The following is a 15,117-nucleotide window of genomic DNA, read 5'->3' on the forward strand; positions in this document are numbered from 1 at the left end:
CCTCTCTGCCATTATTTCCTGGGAAGACAAGTCCCAGAAGGAGCTGCCTTAAATCAGTACCTAGCTTTTGTCTCCCAGAGATACGTGTGGCTGTTACCAGGGATATTGCAGACCAGACACTTCTACCCTCCTTCAATTTTTTTTTTAAAGAAAAATAACATTTTCTTCCTTTGCCCTTTTATAATTCTTCCTCTCCCTCCCATGTTCTTTCATGTATTCAGGATGTAATAGAAGCAGCATCAAAGCCCAGAGCCCTGCTGAATCCTCCTCCCCTATAGCAAGTGTGCCCTTCTCCTGTCTGATCATTGACTCATAACCACAGAGATTTGCAGGCCTGTTTGGGAGGGAAAGGCTGAATAAGCAGAGGACCACGGTCTGCAGCCCCTAGAGACAAAAGTGGAGGATTTGTTAAACAGGACCTCCCCCCCAACACACACACACTTGCCTTTGGAGATAATTATGCAGAATAGGCTGAACTGACCGGGTCGGGGGGAAAAGGGGTGAGGGAAAGAAGCAAGCATGCCACCCCCATTCTATCTCCTGATGACTCCAGTGAAGTGAAACTCATCTGTTCTGGCTCCAGAATTCCCAGGCCAGGCAGTGTTCCATTGCTACCTACACCACCAAGACTTGCTGTGCATCGCTTAATTCCTCTGCCACAGAACCTGCACATATTAGCTCCCTACTACGCTTTGGGCCTTGAGTGGGCAGGTGACAGCCAAAACCTTCAACAATTCAACACTGTGAAAGTTAATGTCTTTGATGACAGAGTGTGGGTCAAAGACAGCTTGGTGCTTGCCCACTGCCCAGGCCCCCCTCCCCTCTGCCTCCATTATGGATGAATGGGGACCACATCTGTTTCTTTTCTTACTGAGAAGTAAGAGGCTAAGACCCTAAAATGGGGACAGGCCAGCACACACCTGGGTGGTCTTTAAATCAGAAAATGTGTTTCTCTCTCTCTCTCTCTCTCTCTCTCTCTCTCTCTCTCTCTCTCTTTCTCTCTCTTTCTCTCCAGAGTTCCTCATCTGGGCCTGCATTCTCAATACTTTTCTTTGCTCTCTACCCTTGTCTGTGGAGAGCTGCATGGGGTAGGGAGAGTTCTCAATGGGTACATTTGTTCTGTTCTCCTCTTGGGTGTAGGCATATTCCTGCCCACTATGCTTCTAGTCCAGCAATTCTCTCTAGGACAACCAAGCATGCTCTGGGACTCTATCTTGCATAGGCAGAGGCACTGGGGCAGGTGGGAATGATGCTGTAAATTCAATTTTGGTATCAGCCTACAGTTTAAAATTAAACTTTTTATACAGTGGTTTTGGATCACCTTTTTCATAAGCCTATTGTCAGACTGTGCGGCTTGAATATCTGTTTCATAGATGCATGGCTGCTATATGCTCTAAATTCTGCCTCAGTTGCCTCATCTGTAAAATGGGGATGATGTAAGTTCTACTGCACAGGGTTACTGTGAGTTGGTACGAAGGCCAGGGTGTTATGTTTGGGTAGGTGACAGTCTGTGATAGTCTCTCCTTGCCTTCTTAGCCCACAAGGAGCCTTCCTCAGAGAACTCTTTTGCCTTATTGAGCATCGTGGTAAGCAGTGATTCCACTCAGCATTCCTCTTGTAAGATTTAGGAGGCAACCACTTACCTAAAGTCTGGAAGCCCCAGGGAAAAAGAAGTATTCCCCAACTGGGCCTGGAGACAAACACATGCTAAAACATATTGCCTGGTTATCTGAAGTTGAAATTTGAAATTTAGTTAGGCACCCAGGATCTTTAGCCTGGGCATTTCCATCTTCAGCCATTGTGTGGCTGAGTGTATCTCTGGAGTGGGCAGAGGACAGACAGCTGGACTCTGCTCTACTCAGGAAGTCTCTGAGGCTCCAGAGAGATTGGGGTTTAGGAGAAACTCAAGAAGTCCTGTTTCTCATAAAGATAGCGAGGGAGCAGCCATTAGCAGCATAGCTGTCCATGACCAGGCAAGAGAAAGGCTCTGTGGGTTTCTCAGACTTCAGTGTAGTATGGAACATAGAGATGGAGAGGGGGAGTAAAAGGGAGATAGAGACAGAGAGAAAAGAGGGAGAACGAGTTACTACAGGAGTTATCCCAATCCTGAAGTCTGCCTGGGCTGTACGTGTGTGTGTGTGTGTGTGTGTGTGTGTGTGTGTGTGTGTGTGTGTGTGTGAAGTGTGAGCACATAGCATATGTGCCTTCCATCTGTGTGTGTGTGCAGACTGTTCTGCTAGATGGGCAAACTGGTGTAATTCACAGATGCTTTCCATGTTCCTTTTGCTTTGTTAATTTTCCAACTATACAAAGTTCTAATTCCTCCCTGAAAAGGAGAGATCCCACAGGGGAGGGATCGAATTCAGGGCTAGCTGGTGTGGTTGTGGTTTAGAACTTAGCGAGGGAACCCTGTACGCAGCCTGACTAGGCTTTTGTGGTCAGATTTGAAAGTCAGCTGGCAAGAATTAACTATTATCGCTACTTATGTCTGTGAATACAAGGCAAAAAATTGCTGTCTTAGGGAGGTTCACAAAGGGTGTTCACTTTACAGAGATGCTCCCCCCTTTGAGCCCGATCAGCATCTGCTGGCTGTGATACCACAGAAGATAGATCTAGTGAGAAAACGTGTGTGTGTGTGTGTGTGTGTGTGTGTGTGTGTGTGTGTGCTTCTTTTCTAGAAAGAGTGTTTCGTCTCTGGCCACCACAGTGGTGTGATTCAGATCCCAGTATTTACAGAAGCAAACTAGTAGACGTACAGCATACTAATGTGGCCAACATAGCCTGAAGCTAGTACAGAGCAGGACATCACCCCAGGAGATGGTTGGAATGCCCAAAGAGCCAAGCAGGGACCTCGGATAGAGGAGCGCCCAGTCTGCTCACCTGTAAAGGAGGTCTGGGTGGATATTTGTGTTTCCCAAATGCTCTCTTCTCTCTCATTTGCACAAAACACAGAGGAATATATAGACATAAATCTTCCACTTGTTACAGGAGTAAGTTCTCATTCAAGAGCCCACAATAAATAAGTAACAGCATAAATAAACAAATAAGTGAGGTAATAATTTCTTCCTGAGACCTCTAGAGAAGACAACTAGGCAACAGTTTACTAAAATTAAAATCTCAGTCTATGTTTAGAGCTGTCAGAGGAGATCCCAGCCTCTCTGAGCATGATTGTCTCCTAAAACCCTGTGCCTATTAATTGTGTAGCTTCCTTTTAAAAGAACAAGGGACAGAGGTGCAGGCTTGAGTTTGCACATAGCAGGACGTCAGTGACCAACAGAGTAAAGGAGCTGGAGCTTCAGGGTAAAGAGCTGAATGGAAGCCACTTTTTTCAGAGGAAGGACCCTAACACGTGCAGCAACAAAGGGCCAACAATAACACAATTTGCATTTTCTTTCTACCTGCAAGAAAATGCCATTTCCCCCATTAGCTGGTTTGACAATGACCCCTCCCTAAGAATCATGATCTTCTTGCTTCAACCTAACTTTCCTGGAGTTTGGATTCTAGGCGTGGCATGGGATCGCCAGCAGTGTCTGTTGCCTCTTCCCTGACACCTTTTAAAGATTTTTTTCTAAACTTAACCACCAAAGATGAGATCTTCTTCTGTGAACAACTCTGCGTACCTGCTGGCTCACCCTTCTCCCTCTGACCGGAGGCCCATCCTTCCACTTTTCAAATCCTAATTTTTGCATTTCCTGATTTTTATCTTGGGAAAACAAAAGCCAGCTGCAATCACTAAGGAAACAGCTGAGGGGTGCTGGCAGGTAGAGGCCTTGCAGGTTTCCAGATTGTGAGAATGAAAGCAACGTGTCAGATTGCAAGGGTTTGTGCACCTCCCAGATCCTGTCATCTGTAGGTGTACATACCCCCCCCCCCATGCTGCACTCTGGTCCCCTTTCTCTGGCCAGGCGTTTCCCTGGCTTTCTACAGCTGTGTTTCTAATCAGCAGAAGATGCATCTTGCTTGCAGTCCACACTCCTTTCCTCTGCATTCTTAACCTTCTATCTTATGCATGGATCACTGGTTAGCTTAGAAATGCGCGGACACAAAGGAGGAGCTGACATGTGAGGTTTGACGGCCATAATGGCTGTTTATAAGCCTAATCCATCACGTTTAGTGGACACCTCCATTTTTGTCCCTCTGAAAAGGTATAAATAATAAAATGGGATAGCTCCGGCTCGGAGGTGCCTTGGTAAATATTTTAACTATTTACAAGCTCGCACCACCAACAATAGAAGCATCTGTACACTGCAGCTCCCCCTCCCCCGGGCATTCTGGGAGACCCAGATGGTCCCCACCATTCAGCCAACAATAACATTGCTCTGTGGTGGAGTTTTCACTACTTGGGTTACATTTCTTTTTTCCATATCACATTGTGATACTCTGAACTTGTCTCCACTCATGCCCCACAGCCCCCAGCAACCCTTCCAAAGGATATCTCCCTAAATAGCCTGTCCGAAAGCAAGCAAAGGAGGAGGCCTGGAAGCAACATGGCAAAGGCAGGTTTCAGAGTGCAATTCAGAGATGAGTCTGAGCAGTTTTTAAACCGGCCCCTTCAAAGTCCAAATATTGACAGGGTCCGCTCATTCTGCTGTCCAGTTCAGGGTTAGCTTTGGATAAACACCCGCTAAGTTACCAATATGCTGTGCCAACTCATATTGGCATGAATCTGCCTCTGGATTGGGCACAGAATGGATGGGGTTGGGGGTGCTGTCTGTCAATTCTTTGGAAGTTGATGGTGCTTTTACTTGGAGGACACCATGCCTGACCATGGTGGGGAGTGGAAACTGGGGGTGGAGGCACAGGGCAGATTTTTAACCCTTTCAGCTCTTTTTCTCTCTCTTGTTCTGTGCATGAACAAAGCAAGGAGAATCTGCTTCATGATCATTGAAATTCCAGTTGTATCCAAGCTCCCTGTGATAGCCAGAGGCAGCCAGGTGGTGTGGTTCAGCAACCTGGGCTCTGGAGTCAGAGAGACCCAGTTTGGGGACACCACATTTCACCACATTAGCTCACACTGGTTTTACTCTGTCATATGGGCAGTCAGAATCTGAGTGAGGACTGCCTGCAGGGATTACTGGATTGGGCATATTTGAGGCAAGAGGCAAGAATTGTAAACCTTATAAAAGCTGTGGTAATGAATATCAAGAGACCTAGCTTAAAGACAGCAAATCTTTTGAAACTAACACTAGGGTTTGAAGTTCCTTCCAAGGGGTGAAACCAAAACAACACACACACAATCAGCAACAACAAAAACCAAACGTGGGGCCACTCCCAGAACGCAAAACGGCCATTGCTCTTCCAGAGTCCCGGTTTAATTATGGAACTCCCTGCTTTCCAAATTTGGTCAATAAAATTAACAGCCTCCCTTTGAGTGGAACATCACACCTCCAAATGAGCTCAAGCTGGCGGGGTGATTGTCCTGCGGAATGTGAGGGTTACATTTCACAGTTCCTCTCCAAGGAATGAATGAAGAGCTCGTAAACAAACTCCTCTCTCCCCTTGTTCTGTGGCCCCCAACATGGGGTGTGTGCTGCAAAGAAAAATATTTATCCTGTTTGTGCGGTGCTGGGTTCCTGAATGGCCCACCAATAAAACAACACCATAAAGGGCATTTCACAGCTGAGTTTGCAATTTAATAAACAGATGCAAACAGGAGGCTTTGGAGGTCAACAATTAAAACATAAAGCAGGCTAGAGTTCTGGAAAGTCCAGAACCAGGGTCCTGCAGCTGTGGCAAGGGAGGTGGGTGAGGGGTGGGAAAAAACATCCCCAGGCACAGGGCAGACAGAACTCAGAGGAGCCTTACCTGGCCTGTGGTACAGAGCCAACAACCCATCTCTAGGAAGAGAGGGAACCTGTGAAAGCCTGTGGAATACCAAGAATGAGACAGAAACTTGTGTTGCTTCTTCTGCTGACAGGCCAATGTTTGGGTCAGCGGTAGGAGACAGTGAGGAATCACCCACTCGAATGCAGTTGGCTTTAGAATAGGCTTTTTATTTAAATTAGAAAGTGTGGTGTGTGTGTGTGTGTGTGTGTGTGTGTGTGTGTGTGTGTGTGTGTGTGTGTGTGTGTGTGTGTGTGTGTGTTGCTGCAAGATAGCAAAAGTAAACCAGAAAAGCTGAGCAGACGCACCTTCTCTTCTGTACCTGCTTCTCATTTGACCCCATACCTGTGTGGGTGCAGCTATGAGCATCATTTTACCCTTCTACCAGTGGTACTTCAGGCTCTGTCCTCTTCCTGTCTCAGTTTGCTCTTCTGTGAACTGGGTGAATAATAGCCTAGCTGCTGCCTGCAGTGCTGGGGAAACACCCCACGTGGTTGTTTTCCTTGGCAATGCTTGTCACAATGTTTGCCAATATCCAGGAATCCAGATGTTGGTTCTTTTTAGGGGTAACTGTGTGCTTTAAGGCCTCTTGTTTCTGTGAGTCTGGGGGATTCCACTGTAGCAGGCAGCATTTACTTGGTGCGTGTAGGAACGTGGTATGATGGCATGAGGGCGTCTTGAAGACCATACTCAAGAATGCTGTATCTCCTTTGAAATCGGGTTTCCCACTGGCCTGGGAATTTATCAATTCAAGCTAGACCAGCTGGCCTGCTGAGCTGAACCTGGGAGATCCTCTTGTCTCTGTTTCCACAGCATTGGGATAAAGGATGTGTATCGTGGTTTTTTGCTTGAGTGCTGGGCATGGAACTTCTTGTGCTTTCAAACTGAGTCCTTCACCAACTGAACTACCCCTTTGCTCGATGCTTTCTTTGCTTGCTTGATTTTATTTATTTTACACTTGGAATTTTTAGTTCCCCCAAATCTCTTCTTTGGCTTGTTTGGCATTTCTCTGTCTGTGCTGTTCGCATTCCTTTCAGATGTGTGAAATTATCTTAAAGCATCCTGGAGTTGAGAGTGATACCTATTCCGAATCATCCAGTATCCAGAGAGCTCACCCTGGTGGCCTTTAGGATGTGTTTAACCTATAGGCAGACTCTGTTGCCCTGGAGAATCTTAAGATGTTTCAAGTCAATATGTAAAACAAGAGAACCCACATGACCCCTGCCAAAACCAAACGAAAAACACAATCCAAGAATTCTGTATTAGCATTCTCTGCTAAAATCTTATGAATAGGCATTAATACTGGGCCTGGATGATTCCTACAGGGCAAATAAGAATGTATCTAACAAGCAATTGTCAGTTCTGAGGGGCCCATAGCCTCTATTCTCTGCTCTTCCTCAATCCTGGGACAAACACTAGCTGCCATCTGCCTATGACACAGTTTTCTAATGATGGAGGAATATTTTGTTAACAAAAATGGGGTCATAATGGAAGCTGAAAGGAGTTTTCATTTCTTTTTTTCTAATAAAAGTTCTTTCTTCAATATAGAACATAGTCTTACACCTCATCATTGAGATCTCGGCTTCCAGTCTCCAGTGAGTCCTGCTGCAGGTGGAATAAAGTCTACATCTCTTAGCATGGTCTTTTTCCCTCTGGCCCCATCTACATTTCCTTCCCAGCACACCTCCTGCCCCCAAATATCTGTGAGGGCTAAGATTTAGAAGCCCTGTGTAAGGAGAGACTTCTGGATCTTGTGAGTGTCCCTGTTCATTTCACACCTCCTAATATTGGTCCATGCTTCTCCTACTTCCTAAAACTCTGTCTCGTTCTTCCACTTTCTCTCTTCTTCCCTCCTTCTCTCTCCTGTCTCTGAGATGGCATCTCACTATATTAACCAGGTTGGTTATGAACACACAGGCTCCAATGACCTTCTTCTTCTTCTTCTTTTTTAAAGCCTGTTTTTATTGAGCTATAATTTTTGGCTCCCCTTCCTCCATCCCCTCCCCCCTCTCACTCTCCTCCATGCCCCCCTATGCTCCCAACTTACTCAGGAGATCATCTCTTTTTTTTTCCCATTCCTAGGCAGATCCATGTGTGTTCCTCATAGGGTCCTTTTTGTTGCCTAGGTTCTCTGGGGTTGTGGACTGTATGATGGTTGTCCTTTGCTCTATGTCTAATACCCACTTATGAGTGAGTATATATTATATTTGTCTTTCTGGGTCTGCATTACCTCACTCAGGATGGTGTTCTCTACTTCTGTTTATTTGCTGCAAATTTCAAGATGTCATTTTTTTTTTTAACCACTGACTAGTACTCCATTGTGTAAATGTGGCTCTGTAGCACGATGGATAGCACATTGGACTTCTAGTGAGGAAAAAGTGATTCCAGTGATCTTCTTGCCTCAGCCTCAGAGTGGTTGGTGCTACAGGAAATGTCACCAGGCTGCCTCCTGTATTCTTAGATGCCATTTATCTGCTGCTGCTTCTGACGACTGCTGTCCATGTGCTAAGGAGACCAACATGTCTCCATGTATGGCGTCTTCTCTGGATCCCGTACTCTGTGTTAATTGCCTGAGGTCTTTTGTATCATTACTCTTATGAGTATTCATTTCAGAATATATTTCCTTCTGCTCTGACTTTGGCCATGTCCAAACTAAAAGTATTTAATCCATGACAGGCACCATGGCACCTGTTTCTCTTGTAATTCATTCACTCTCACAGCTGCTCCCCAAGTGAGTCAATGTCTACTGTCCCCACTTTACAGAAAATACTGTGATCAGAGAGTCTGGAGGTCATGAGGCTGGAATTGTCATTCTGGGTTCAGAAGTCAGGTGTCTAAAGACTATGAAAACTTTATCTGTAGTAGATGATCAGGTGGGAGTGTCTGCCTTCCATTGCCTTTCCCAGTTGACGTAATCACAATGTCTGAAACATACCAACAGATGGCATAGTCAGTGGCAGAGAAAACTGTGATTACCTGCTCACCAACTCATCTCTCTTTTCAGAAACTGTACCAGCACTGGCAGTGGGCAGGTGATAGGAGTTCAGTCAATCAGAACCCTTCCCTGGGACTTTCTAGTCTGGGACCAACAAAGAGCAGTAGTGTGTCATCAATGGGGAGAGTGGTTAGACATAAAACCTGGGATTTCTAGGCTGCAAACAAGGCTTTAGATAGTGAAGAATCAAAGGGTGGGCAAAGAAAAGTTAAAAAATGAAACAGGGAGGTTTTACACAGTATTCAAGTCACTGATTACAGTTGACCCTTATCCTAAAGTTGGATGCCTCCATGGCATTCCCATACTTTGGAAAATTGACTCTCCTAGAATCCATGAGCCAATATATTTCACTTTGTGACTAAATTGGTGTCAATCAGTGAATTGCATGTTTGTTATTTCAAACAGAAACAGCCCAGATATTCATAGGCAGAGTATAGGGTGGTCCCAAATAGAAAGAAAGGTATTGTGTATTTGTTCAATGGTACAAAGGTGACCCTAGGAATGAACAGGTGAACAGGACCCTTGTCAATGATCTCACAATATTGTTTATCCTCTCTGCAAACACCTGACCCCATGACCGGCATAGATTTTGGATGCCTAGACTGTGGATTGTCAGCCTGAAGCAATGGGGACACTCAGTAGGAGACAGCAGTTCTGTTGGGGTGAGGGAGTTGTAGCCAGTTGAGGCAAGGTGTCCCCAGGTAGAGATGTGGGTCTGAACTGAACTCTGGAGGAAAGGTTGGTGTTAGTGGGTGTTAGAGAAGGAGAATATGAAATAGGGGTCCAGACAGAGGAAAAGGACTGCTCGGCAGCTGGAGCCAGGAAGAGCCTGGTGCATTTGGAAGCTGAAGTTGGTTCTGGGTAGGTGGGCTGAGAATGCAAATTGGGAAGGTGAAGTAATTAGTTTAAACTTCCGAAGTTCAAATAATGTAGGTACCAAGGTATCCTCTTGAAGTTCTTTGCGTCATGTCAAGGCTTCTTGGTTTCTTTCTTGGCTTCAGTGGTGGTCATGGTCAAGACCATTTCTTCCCTTTTCATGCTTGAGCTCGGGGCCAGTCCACCTTGCCTTCCATCCTTCCTCTTCATTCCAAAGCATTCACTGAGAGATTTCCATTATTATGGGACCAGTTTCTAGGGTGGGGGTCTCTGAAAATTGTCTTTTTGATTTTCTGGGTCACCCATTACCTGCACCTTAGTAGAGTTCTTCAAGGGAGTGTAGGACACCCAAACTATTGCAGGCATATGCCTCAGAGGGGACCAGATCCTTTCTCTGAGGCCTCACAGCCATGCTGATAAGACATGAGCAATACATTCAATTTGAAAGTACCACTTGCCCCTCTAGAAGGTTCTAATTGGTTTTCACAGCACACAGCTCTTTGTCTATGTTCTTAAACTTGACCTCATCTGTTCGGTAGGTGTACACTAAGCAGTGGCTAAGAACTGCAACAAGAGCTGCAGACCTTGCCTTGGATACTTGCTAGCCTTTCAGTTATTTGCTAAGTTTTGCTACATAACAAAGACCCATGAGATTTCAGTAATTCTATAAAAGTTTATTTCTCACCAATGCCTTCTGTCCCCTGAGAGTGAGGGGGCTCTGTTTGTCACACTCATACTTCAGGACTTGTGATAGAATGACTAACTAACTTCTCATACACTGCTTTAGCAGGTCAATGTTTACTCTCCACAGTGGTATAGTCAGTTGACTTGTTTTAACAGTGGGCTCATGGGAAATGGGACATGCAGAGATTTGAAAACTGTGTGTACAGTTGTGTACATTTGAGAATCTTCTGCCCTGAGGCACACATATGCACACCAGTTCTCCAGGCTGTGCTACAAACCTGTGTTCTGAGTAAGTGTATGTGCCCTGTGCCACAGAGATTCTGTGATTATGAGTTATGTATGCATATACAATCAATAGCTAGGGAGATGTGTGTCAAAAAGTCACACGAAAGAGCTGGAGAGATGGTTCAACAGTTAAGCACACTTGCCGCTCTTCCAGAGGACCAGAGTTCAATTCCCAGCACCCCTGTCAGGAGGTTCACAGCCACCTAAAACTCTAAGACAACTGTGTTGTCTCTTTCTCTCTCCCTCCCTTTGGCCCTCCCTATCTCTAGATGCACACATACACATGGACACATACATGAATAAAAATAAAATACATCTTTAAAAATATGTCAAGAGTGAAAAAGTCCACCCAAAGCAGCTTTTATAATTTACTCTAATACAATTGAGAAATTGTCCATGGTTACAGAATATTCTCTTGGGGCCAAAAAGAAGGTCAAGGAACTTAACACTTAAAGGTAATTTTAGTAGTATCCTTTGATGGTTTATCTAACAGCGTTGTGTACTAGGCTTTATGATTGGTGGTAGAGAGGGATCAGCCTGATGGGTTAAAGCTCCTCCATCCCCCAGTCTCCTCTGCCCTGTGCTGTTTGGAAAATGGCGATGCCTAGAGGGGACCATATGCAGACTGTGCATGTTTTGGTTCCTGTCTAGACCATTCAAGACAAAACTGAAATAGCTAAGCTGAGCCTGGAACTGAACAGGGAGCTGATGCAGGGGGAAGGCAAGACTGGGAGGGGAGGGGAGAAAGCTTAAAAATAGCTGGAGACATGTTGCCCAAGGGCTCAGAGATAAGCAATGAAGTTTCCGCATCTCGTCCCACCACTAAGATCATGGGACTTGGGGACATTGTTGGTTGTTTTTGGGTCAAAGGTGCCTGTGTGTTGGGGGAGTGGGAGGGAGTTGGGTATGTCTAGGATAAGGAAAGGTGTTTGCTTCCCAGCAAAAGAGGCAAACAGGAAGACTGAAGAAATCACAGTGGGGTAATCCAGGTACCTAAGCATCTGAAGGAGAAACGTTGGTGACCATACTCTGAGCTTCAGTGTTGAGTCTGATAAATATTTACACCAGTTTTCTCTCTTAAGGACTCGGAGAGGCATGTATCCCCAGTGTCCTCACTGCACCTCCAAGGAAACAGGTTGTGAGAATCTGGGTGAGTTTCCAAGGTAAATGGCTCTAAGGGTTAGAGTTGGGACGCAGGATTAGGATCAATGTGCTATGAATTCAATGCTAACATAATACTTACAGATTCAGAAAAGATGCTTTAAAAAGCCCCATTTCCATTTTTTTCCTCATCCATTTCTGAGGAATGGATAGCAAAAGGAAGACTTTCAGCAGAAGTAAGGCTGTGGGTGAATTTGGATGGCCTGCAGCTGCAGCCACCCCTGTCTCACTCCCCTTTGGAAAACTCAGTTATTGTGCCTGGGAAGCCTTGTGACACATTCAACAACAATCAAGAAGGTGGAGAGCCTTCATGTAGGAGCCCCTGGGTTTACATCCTCTGTGTCTGTGAGGATAGTGTGTGTGGAAAGCCTGGGGACTCTGGTGTGGTTCTGGGCATAGGCAGCCTCTCAGTTTAGTGATAGAAGTTGGAGTCAGGCAGGGGGGAACCAGGTAAGGTACAAGAAAAGGGGTTTATCTACTCTGAGTTCTTGGGGCACAAGGGCATGGCACTGAGATCAACTTTCCTGTGGTGAGCGTCTTCTGGTGGATGGTGTGACAATGTCAGGTGTTCATGAGTGAAGGTGATGTGCTGAGATAAGAATCTAGAGAGTGACCGAGGCTCAAGCTCTCATTACAACTTAGTCTAACAATGACTCAGCTAACACGGGTGTCCCAAGAGAAGTGTCTTAATCCCCTTCAAAGGCTTTCCAATGTCCCAAGGACCCCCCACTAAGCCCCACCTCCTAAAGATCCCATCGCCTCTTAACTTCCTTACCCTGGGCACTAAACCCCAGGGGGGTACAAATCACATCCAATCCATGCAACATAGCATACTCATGTCAGACTGGTTTTATCAAGGTTTGCAAGGGACATACATCTATCTAGAGCCACACAGGAGCAATGGAAACAGTACTGAGAGAACACACATCCCCCGGAGCAAGTCAAGGGCAGGAACTGTGCCATAGCAGGTCTGCTCCAGAAGCCTGTTTGTCTTTTCCTCAAGACTGTCATGGAGTCTCCTGTTGGTTTTTCTTTAGGTTTCCTTAGCCTCTCTCTTTCTGTAGATTCTATCAGCCAACATTCCTAGTTGCAATAACAAAAGTGCTTAGCTTTATCAGGAGGATGCCGTGGCCTGGCTGTTCCTTATCCAGTTCAGGCTATGATGGATGGTAGTGTCTGTTGCTCCTTCCCTCCTATCTCCGGAGGCTTCACCCTGTTCTGCTTCCTGCCAGCTCCTCTTCGATGCCCAGGTAAGCTGTCCTTGTGGAAGAAAGAACGTAAATGTTAGCATGATAGGCTTGCCTGTTCACTTCCAGGAGCAGAGCTCACTTTATTATAAACAGGTTATTTGGGAAGTGACAGCTTTGTAGCTGGGGACTTCTTTTCTTTTTTCTGGTGTAATAGCTAATGTTATTTTTTTGGTACGGTTATGGCTCTCATTTACAGTTAAGAAGTGAGGCCCAAGCAGCTTCCATGACTTGCCCAAGAGAGCTGAGATTTGAACCTAGCTTTCCCACTCCAAAGATCGTGTTCTTAACCTCTATGCTGGTGAGGAGTGTGTGATGTCAGTTAGTGTGCTGTCTGTTTACCTGGTATACAGCAGCATTTCGTGCATTTTATCCTACTGACTACAAAAGAGCTGTGATGTGTAATCAGCACCAACCTCTACATGTGGGAACTGAGTCTCAGTGAGAAACAGCCATGGGCTCCAGCCACAAAGCCAGAGGCAACAGACTGCACTCTGGTTTTGAGCATAGACCTGGGAAACATAAGCTAGCATCTAGCAGAGAATGTGCAAGAGGACAGACATTGGAGAAGAAAATGAAATATCTTTGAGACTTTAAAAATAACAAAGCAGGAACAGTATGTTTGAAGCAATGTTTCATATAAAAATTAAAATTAAATATGCAATCACACACATACACACCCTAGACTCTCTGACTTATTCAAATCACATACAAAAGGACGAATCTCTGTTTCTGTCTCTCTGTCTCTCTCTCTCTTATATGCGCGCGCGCGCACACACACACACACACAAAAAAAAAAAAAAAAAAAAAAAACCTCTGATAGATACTGAGCCCATTCCAAGTTCCCAAGTGCAGAAAAGAGGCCAGCTCAAACCCATTATCATCAGAAAAGTAAGAAATTCACCCTAGAGTAAAACTAAACTTTCAGAAAGCCAGGATGCCAGGAAGAGTAAGATGGACAGAAGGTTACAAACATACACCTCCATCTCTGACCCAATTGATCCCAGCCCAAGGCAGCCCTGTACCTCTGTGACATTCATGGCAGGGCTTTTCCAGTGCACAGGACACCTTTCTCTGGGGACAGTTCCTCCTGGTTCTGATGCCGTGTTTCACAGCCTCACATGCCATCCTGCTGTGCCACAAAGATGCAGGTGTGTTTCCCAGACTGTGGAGAGTCCCGGGGGGTCTTTGGTCAGCTCTGCCTCCCTCCAGGAGGCAGGGATGCTGCAGTGGAAGGCAAGGCCTATTCCTGAGAAGGGTCAGAGGCCTGGGGCTGCTCTAGCCTCTGCTCACGAGTTAGTCTTCCCGTTGAACAGACAGTGACTTGTGAGTCAGACCCATGATACAGAGAAGCCAGAATCATGGAGGGAGCCTCCTGAAGCAGACAAGTGCTGGAAAGCCTGCTGGGCAGACAGAGTCCTGAACATCAAGAGATTGACATCTGTTTCTTGTTCAGGCTAGAACTCACTGTGAATAAAGGAGATTTGACTAGGAGAAGTTGCACAGGAAAGTGATTCCTCATAGATTCACTTGCTCTGCTGCGGCAGGAGGTCACATGGAGAAGTCAGGTAATGGCCAGAGCAGAGCAAAATGATGTCAAAGTAGAAGCATTCAGGAGTGATGGATACAGCCGGAGGGAGCCATGGGAGGCTCTTGGGAGAAGGACCAGCTGGGTTTGCTAGACTGTGCACCTCAGTTAAGGAGGACTGGGTGACAGGGACAGAGACAATGGCGAATATTCTGGGAACCAGGGGGTTGGCTGTACATTGTTACTACAATACTGGGAGGAGGTAGGGGTGAGGACTTTAGACAGAGAGAAAGATACATTCAAGGAGAACCACCTCAGGGAAGCATGCACTTGGGAGGCCACAAAGACCATGTTTAGTTTTCTAGATGGAGACTTGGGGAGGGCTTTTAGGATTCAGTCTCTCAGAGCTTTGCCTGAATGCATTGTGTAGTCATATCAGAGAAGTGAAAACGGAGAGGTAAAAGACAGCAGGCAGGTGGGATGGATGGAAGGCAGGAGAGACTGGGTGAGAGTGGGGG

The sequence above is a fragment of the Cricetulus griseus genome, chromosome 3 (assembly GCF_003668045.3).
Source record: "Cricetulus griseus strain 17A/GY chromosome 3, alternate assembly CriGri-PICRH-1.0, whole genome shotgun sequence".
NCBI lineage: Eukaryota > Metazoa > Chordata > Mammalia > Rodentia > Cricetidae > Cricetulus > Cricetulus griseus.